The sequence below is a fragment of the Gavialis gangeticus genome, unplaced genomic scaffold (genome assembly GCF_001723915.1).
Source record: "Gavialis gangeticus isolate Ggan-Ray unplaced genomic scaffold, GavGan_comp1, whole genome shotgun sequence".
Lineage (NCBI taxonomy): Eukaryota > Metazoa > Chordata > Crocodylia > Gavialidae > Gavialis > Gavialis gangeticus.
This window is the reverse complement of record NW_017729025.1, coordinates 105,904,119-105,913,031: the sequence shown is the minus strand read 5'-3', so window position 1 is coordinate 105,913,031 and position 8,913 is coordinate 105,904,119.

The following is an 8,913-nucleotide window of genomic DNA, read 5'->3' as shown; positions in this document are numbered from 1 at the left end:
CAAACTCGACTGATTCCCCCTCCTTCCCCCTCCTTCCCTTGCCAGGGCACTGAGATCCAGATCCAGCGCCAGCTCTTCTTCTGGTGCTGGGAGGCTCAGCATAGGCAGTAACACAGGGGTGGAGTGTGCTGCTGTGCTGGTTGCAGTTATGGTGGGAGAGGTTGTGGCTCCTGTGTCTGGACATGAGAGAGTCTCAGGCACAGGCAGTGGCTCTGGTGGCACTACTGCTCCCCTCCCTTTACTGCTTGTAGCAGCCTCATCCCTTGTAGTGGGAGGAAAGAGGCTGCGTCTGAGTTTGGTGGGTGGAGAAACTGCAGCTCTCCCACTTGCAACCCCCCTTGGTCCCCTTCATGCAGGCTGGCCAGTGTGGCCACCTGCCTTTCCACCCCGCTTCATAATGTGTTCCTTTTGTATGTAAACGGGAACCTCTAAGCGTGCTGTGTGCCGCGGATTAGATTTCTGAATGTTATGTAAATGTGTTTGTGTGTGTAGATATTTTGAGAAGCACTGGTGTAGTGAAAAGAATGAATGATGTATAAAATATATATATATAAACTAAATTCCTATATATAGAATAGATCCTAGGCTACTACTAACCCTATCCAATATAAGCATAAACTAATACGAAAAGTAGTTATAAAATAAAAGCACCAAGTTCTCAGAAATCCCTGTTGCTAGCATTGCAAGCAGGGAATCTGTTGAAGATCAGGGCTTCCAGCCGTCGTGGTCTGACGGAGAGGTGCTGGAGAACACCAGCAGTTCAGAAATCGACCCCAAGGCAGAAAGCAGGGGAACTGAAAAACTGCTGCCTGTTATTCATTTTCTCTGGCCCTCCCCCAGAGCACTGGGATTGGAAGGGACCGCAGAGAATACTTACAGGACACTGGCCAGCTACACATGTCCATCATAAAAGCACTCCTTCCCCCTCTCCCCCTCCCTCCCCTTACTTTCCTTTTTTCCCCCCCACAGGGAATCCAGTATAGGCAAGTCGAATATTTGACTCGTGCTGTTAATATTCAACTTGCTCTGTTAATATTCGACTTCCAGTATTCGGTTCGAAAGCTATTCAACCAGCTGCTATTCAACTCTACTTTCACTTTTCAAGGTTGAATATGTCGAATATTTGTCAAATTGCATATTAAGTCAAAGCTTTCCACAGCTCTAATGGATACCACAGACTATGCATCCTGAGTTTCAGGATTTTTGATTTGGCATTTAATTGGCTATTAGGGCTCTGTGAATAAGGAAGTATTCAATTCAGATTTGGCCAATTTGGAGCACAGTGATTTGATTCAGAGATTCGGATCACTGTCCTGAATCGAATCAGCTTTGGAAGATTCGGCACTGATTCAGAGACATTCGGTAATTCAGATTGGCCAGGGAGAGGCAGGCACAGCCAAGCAGCTGCAGGTTCTCCTACAGCTCCTCGAGCTGTACCTGCCGCTTTCCAGGTTGGGGGAACTGCGGGAGAAGTCCCCATGGCTGCCCCACCCAGCCCCATCCCACACCCAGCCCCAGCCTCCCAGGACTTAAAAAAAATAAATAAAGCCCTGCATTCACTGGATGAAGAGACAGCAATCAGGGTCTCTGGGTGCTCATGGCAGAGCCTCCCCATGCAGCATGGGGCAGCAGGGATTGGCCCCCTGCTTGGTCACCATGCAGCAGCTGTCGCATCATGTGGCTGCATCATGGTTGGACAGAGCACTGCATTCTGTCTGGGAGCTAACACAACTCCACCTGTCAGCCAGAGCCCAGCAGCACTCAGCCCCAGAGGCCCCAACTCCCAGACAATGCATGGCACCCTGCCAAGCCACACTGCATCCGCAAAATGTGACTGCCAAGTGTGTGGGGGGGCATCCCCACTGCCCCCTAATGACCTGTGCTGCACGGGGTGAGGGGGCTCTGCCATGAGCCCCCATAGGCTGCTGCAGTTTGTGAGTGCAGGGCTTCTTTTTTTTTTAAGTGCCAGGAGGCTGGGGCTGGGCAGGGCAGCCAGGTGGAGGGGCTTCTGCTGCAGCTCCTCTGGCTGTGCCTGCTTCTGCACCAGTGGGGGAAGCTGCGGGGCTCTTCCCTGCTACCACTTACCCAGCCAGCATTGTGGTGGGGAGTGATGCAGGTATGGCTCACTCCTTGCAGCAGCAGGGCATAGCCCCCACTCCCAGCCCTACTGCACCCACCTCAGCACTGGGAGCAGGGGCTCTACCCTGCTGCCACTTGCCAGCTGGCATGGGGGGTGTGGCATGCAGGTGTGGCAGCTTTGGGAGCAGGGGCTCTGCTGTGCTGCTGCTTGCCAGCTGGCACAGGCTGTATAGAATGTGGGTGCAGTAGTGCTGGGAACTTTTCCAAATCAATTAGATGCTTTGAATTGATTTGGAGCTTTTAATTGGTCTCCCAATTCAATTTGGACTTGTAGATTCGGTCCCTGAATCGGGTCGAATCTCCTCTGAATCAAATCAGCTACCGAAGCTTTGTACAGCCCTACTGGCTATAGGAATTTAATTGGCAAGTGGATTTGGACTGTTATTAAACTTAAATTAAGAAAGAAATTGGCAACAAAACAAGAAGTATCTTTATGTCCCTTCAAAAATTTATGTTGCATCCACACCTTGAAAATGTGTAGCCTGGTTTCTGCATATTAAGAAAGATATAAAAGAAATAAAAAGGTACAAAAAAAAGGCAACAAGGATTAGCAGGGGTATGAAAGGGCTTGCTTCCGAGGGGAGACTAAATAAGATGGGACTTTTCAGCTTACACAAGAGACACTTAAGGGGGGACATGATAGAGGTTTACAAACAGGAATACATACTGTCAAAAACATTCTGGCCTGGTCTGATCCTTTTGAGTCCCTCTATTATTTTTGTTCTGTATGCAGAAAGATGAATGAAAATGAGGAGCTGGAAATTTCTCAGGAGTGCCATGAGTCTAACAAGGGGTTCCTTGAGTTGGAAAAGGTTGAGATTGCTGTATTAGGTAGCAAGTTTAAAACTAACAAAGCTAACTTATTTTCTTTTTCTCCACACAGTGGGTGCATCTACATGAGACACTAACTGTGCAGTAGCCTATTTTTAGTGCACTGTAGCATGCAAAAACCATGCTAATATGCTACTGCACGGTAGTATTAGGCTACTGTATAGTTAGCGTCACTAAAAGCCATGTGCCAGTGCTACTGTGCAATAGTGCTGATTCCTATACATTAATTTTTAAAACTTGGATATATAAGTACTAAATTAATGCCCAAGCAGGGCTTATGGTAGAGGTACTATCTTTTATTAGACCAACAAGATTTTTGGAAAAAAAATCTTTAATTGCAAGCTTTCAGGCTTATTAAATTAATATGCAGTAACTACAACACCCAGTGTATACTCAACTTGCTACAAGATTTTGAGAAGGCTGGTAGCTTAATCAGTTTAAAAGAGGATAAGATTGATTCTTGGAGGTAAGGTCCATCTGTAGGTATAAAATATGGTATATAGGTATCCTGTAGGGCTGTGCGAAATTTTGCCAGCTGGTTCATTTCGGCACTGTTTTAACGCATGTTGAGCTTGAAACAGTGAAATCAAAATAAAATGAAGGACTTTGAAACATCCTCAAAACAAAACAAGGGCAGTCAAAACATTTTGAAAGTTTTGCCTGATCATAGCACTGGGAAGGGGAACTCAGCTCATCTGGGCTGAATTCCCTTCCCCAGCCTGATGGATTGCAGTGCTGGGGGGGGGAACTGAGTAATCGGGCTCTGTTTTCTTCTTCAGGTTGATCAGGCTGGAGAAGGGAACTAAGCCCAATGGCACAGTTCCCTCAGCCCTCCCAGGGTTGCGGCCCCCAATCTGCCTGCTGGATGAGAGAAGATGGGTGCTGCTGCTTGGGGTGATAAGTGTGCTGGAGGCAGTACCCAGCTTCCCTCCCTCATCTGGCAGGCAGCTTCGAGGCCTGCAACCCCAGGAGGACTGGCACAGCCCCCACAGCCCTCCTAGTGTTGCGGCCCCCCAATCTGCCTGCTGGATGAGATGAGAGAGGCTGTTTTGAGCTTCCCCATTATAGTCTATGGGCAAAACATTGAAACATCCTCAAAACAGTGTCACTGTTTTGACAAAATGAAATGGAACAGCAGTTTCTAGTCAAAACAAAATTATAAATGAAACACTTTTCTGTCGAAATGTCGAAACTCGAGTCAAAATGGAACGGTGCCATTTCACACAGCCCTAGTATATGGCTTCTAAATCTGAACTGCCTAAACCTCTGAATGGTGAAGGCTGCAGTGAGCAATATGCAAGGCATGGAAAATCATTGATGTGCTCTGTTCACCCTCCCTCTCAGCATCTATTCTCTGCTTTAATTGAAATAGGGTACTGGGTTGGATAAACTGATACAATAATGACTTTTCTTATATTCTTACATGGTTCCAAGTTTTGAATATCACTGGAAGGCTTCAGTGTGAACTTCAGTTTTACAGAGGCATAACTTGGACCCCTTTGTGGACATGCTTCTAATTTGTTCCAGTGTAAATGTTTCTCAGCATCATACATACATAACTTGATGATGATGGTGTTTATATATCAAAGATAGATTCCACTCAGTTTGTAATAGCATTGTAAAATTCAACATTATATTATAAAGACCAGTATACAAACCCAAGAATATGATATAAAATTACAGCACCTAGAAATGTATTCCTATGAGTTTACCCAGAAGTATTTTCCATAATGAGATGGAAAACTATTGACTGGGAATGCTCCATGTTTCAAGACTACTGTAAGAAAATGTCTTAATACTCATTATGGGTTTCAATATCACTAAAGGAGCTCTTATTTTGCCCCATGGTACAATCCAAACCTGTATTTGTGATTTTTCTTTATGAAACTGTGATCTGGTGAGTACACTGTCTTACTGAATACCTCTTTTTTTTTTAGAACACCCAAATGATTAGACCAGATCATCAGATTTTGTAAATCACTGATGTGAATGGAGCAGTACAAGTTTATACCATTTGAGGACCTAGCTAAATATTCAATCTGTATATTCCTGACATGAAATGTTAAGGAAAAAATGTCTGCAAGCTTATTTTAAAAGTGGCCCAGGTGTCAGTTGGGGTTGATATGTGAAGACTGTATGTTTGTGGAGATTAGTTTTGGGGCAATAACGAAGCCTTCATCTTAAAGTCAAGTTTTAAATCTAGTTCAATTTTTTAGTGACTATAAGTTGTCATCAAAACAAAACTGTCTAGTAGTTGAATAAAATGAGCTGATGTTTTGTCAAGAACAATTCATGTTTAAGGGAGGGAGGGTCAAGGGACTAAAAATGTCCTGGTTGGGGTCAGGAAGGTAGAAATTATGGCTGTGCAAAATTTTGTTGGCTGTTTTTGATTCAACACAGTTTTGACTCATTTTGAGCTCGAAACAGTGAAATAAAATTGAAATGAATGGCTTTGAAATAGCCTCAAAACAAAACAAGGCTAGTTGAAATGTTTTGAAAGTTTTGAAACATTTCGAGTTTAAAAGCAGCCAGTAGTGTAGTGGTGAGGGACAGGGAAGAACCAGGGCTGCAGATCTGGGAGCGCTCTCCTGGCTCTCCCAGTCTCCTGCCACTGGGCTGCACAAAGCCAATAACAGTTTAGGGGAAGGGAACTGAGTCTAGGCTCAGTTCCTCTCCCCAGTGCTGCAACTGAGCTGAGGCAGGGAGTCAATCCAGCTGGGATGACTTCCCATCCCCAGCACTAGATTGAGCTGGGGGTGCTGGGGAGTGCCCAGCTGGGCTGACTGGAGAGCCTGATCTAGTGCTGGGGTTGGGAAGTCAGCCCAGTTGGGCTGAGTCGTTGTCCCCAGCTCCATCTAGCAAAATGTTGAAACAGAGTCGAAATAGCCTCACTGTTTCAATGAAGCAAAGTGGAACAGCTGTTTTGAATCAAAATGAAATTCAAAATGGAATGCTGTTCCGTCAAAACCTCGAAGCTCAAGGCAAAATGGAATGATGCTGTTTCGCACAGCCCTAGTAGAAATGTAACAGCCCTAAGGTTAGGAGAGTCACTGGGCTTTCCTAGCCCTGAGGCTGTTCTGTGAATGCATACAGGTGTTCACTGAATTAGGTTAACCCCTTCATCAATTGGAATAACCCATTTCTGATCTAAGTTCACCCGATGAGGTGAACTAATTTAGATCGAGCACACCTTTTTTAACCCAATTCTAAGCCCTGTGAACACTTGCATGCATGAGTATTTAGATCAACTGAACCTTGGTTAGGTCAATCTAAATGTAATGCGTGTATATATCCATCAAATCATGAAAGGTTATTATAAGGAGGATAATGATAGAAAGCAGTTAAAGCACAACAATTTTGATTCAGTAACAGGAAGACCTTTCCAATTATGATGGTGGTTAAGTGCTGGAAAATATTACTTAGAGAGGTTATGGAATCTCCATCACTGGACATTTGCAAGAGTACACCAGAAAAACACTTGGCTTGGATGGTTTAACCGGGATGATTCTGCTTTGAGCAGGGATTTGGATTAGATTGTCTTCAAGTCCTTTCCTACCCTATTTTTCTATGGTTCTATGTTCTTGAATACCTTTTTAGTGGGGTGGAGACATCCACACCACAAAAACAGTCACCACAATTGGCAACAATCCAAAAAAATGCAAATTTATTTAGAGAGTCTAAATTGAATAGGGTTGGCCTGATATTGTAGATGTGATGGTTCACACACAGGAAATATACAAGAGGCAAAGATTTTTTGTTTGGTAATGCCCTTTAATGGACCAATTGTATAATCATAAGAGATGTCAGATAAGCTTTCAGGCACAGAAGATACCTAAACACAAGCCAGGAGACTGCTCCCACATACTGGAATTCCAGCGCATTGGAGCAGACTCAACTAATCGAGTCTGCTGGAGCATGGAAAATAGATAAAGCACCTCCACCACCATTTTGAAGTGTGGGGACACGGGGCACTCCAGGCTCTTTAGAGCAGCTCTCAGAGCCACTCAATTAAAGCACCTCTCCTCCCCCCCACTCCCAGTACCTGGATAAATTCTCAAAATGTACTTCCTTTGTGCTCGAAAGCTTGTCTAACATATTTTCTTACCACTGATAATTGTTAGGGATGAAGTATTTGGGAATCCTGTGCTGCAAGTATTGAGCAGAAGTGGCAGACAAGACATAGTAAGGAATTTGGAATCATTTTCCCTTGAAGAGACCAAAACTAAAGTCTTCATTAACCTCTAAGTTGAGATCCAGTGAATACTCTCACAGGAGGCCTCTTGTATTTTCCTTTGAAAATGAGGTATGTTTTACTTAGGAGTATCTTATGTGCATAGCTTATCCCAAAGTAAATCATATTGAAAATAAGGTCCTAAGGAAAAACAATCCCAGGCAGGAGGAATAAAGTGCTGACATCAGCTAGTTTATTTCATGACAAATTTGGAGAGGTTTTTCTACACAGTTTTTGGGGTTTTTTGTTGTTTTTTTTTAAATTCAGGCTAGCTTATGTTTCTGTTGAGAAGGTTGCACTATCTGCTGAGAACTGGGGTGTGGATGATGTCATCTAAATATGTTTTAGTATGAGAGAGAAGTAAGATGTGTCATGATGTTATTTTGACTGGTGTATCAAAAGGGACCTGTGAAGCCTGAATACTTTGTAATGGGCTTAGGGATTATGTATTTTATGTCTGTACCATGCTTACAAATAAACCAGCTATCACCATGTACCAGCTGTTAGTGTCTGGGCTTGTTTGTAGACAATAAACCTGGCCTTGTCACTAAGAACTGAAGTCTACAGTCCCTTTCTTGTAAAAGCAGGGTAATTAGGGGCACAGCATCACAGATGATATCCTGAGCATGCACATGAGGACCATCCAAACTGAAGGAGCCTGGCATTACCAGTAACACCAAACAACCATAACAACATTGATGAAGTCTGATGACAACACTGGCATTACAGTGAATTAAGTTTAAATTGAAAAAGAAATTAGTCTGTGCAGCCTAATTGGTGACCAGATATCCTTTGTCCTGTGTCTCCCAGACCACTTTAAGGTCCTATGATCTGGGAGTCAAAATCTCTATGAAAATGAACTGGAGTGTTTCCTTTGAAGTCAACTGGCAGTGGTGCATTTGGCTCTCAGTGTTTTGAGGGGCACCCTCTTCTTTTACAGATAGGAAAATATGTGTTTGATGCACCAAAACCAAATGGGGATGGAACATAAAGGAAAAAACATTCAACAAGCTGCCAGCATTCTGAACAGTCTCCCACTGGGAAGGTTCAAAACCTGCCTGTTCTATTTCTCATCTGCAAAAAAATTGCATTAAAGCTTTGGGTCAGCATGAGCAGATGAACTATCACCATACCACTGACTGGTTTTTGACAGCTTTTTCCATTTATGTATGCATTTCAATCAATTTTAAATCCAAGAGACAATAAAGCAAAACTTCCTCGCTTTCAATTTGGTATTGCAGTGATGAGTGCCCTGTTTGATGTTTACAGTTCACAGTTTTGTAATAATGGATGGTTTTAGTAATGTGTGTATGTGCATGTATGTGTAAAGAAAGGCTTTAAGAAGGTGGGGTTTTTTTACATTGACAATTAGAATACAATGGAAATTCCACAGCATAGTTTTCAGTAAGAGAGAAGAGAAGTAATCAAACACTGAAGAAAGATATGTTTCCCTATTTCCAGTCCCAGTGACTGACATTTACATTAATGCTAGAGCTGTGCAGAGGATAGTTCAATGATTCCCAAGGGCTGTTGTTCATGGCATACTTGTCATGTGAGTGACAGAAGGATGCTACAAGATCTCTCCATGTAAGGATGTAAATGCTCTTGTCCCCATCTAGCACCCTGGAACTTCCCCATCTACTCCAGCAGTGCCTGTGTCTGCTCCTCTGGGACTGCTGCCACTGCTTCTGTCTTTTCCCAGTGTTCCCTGC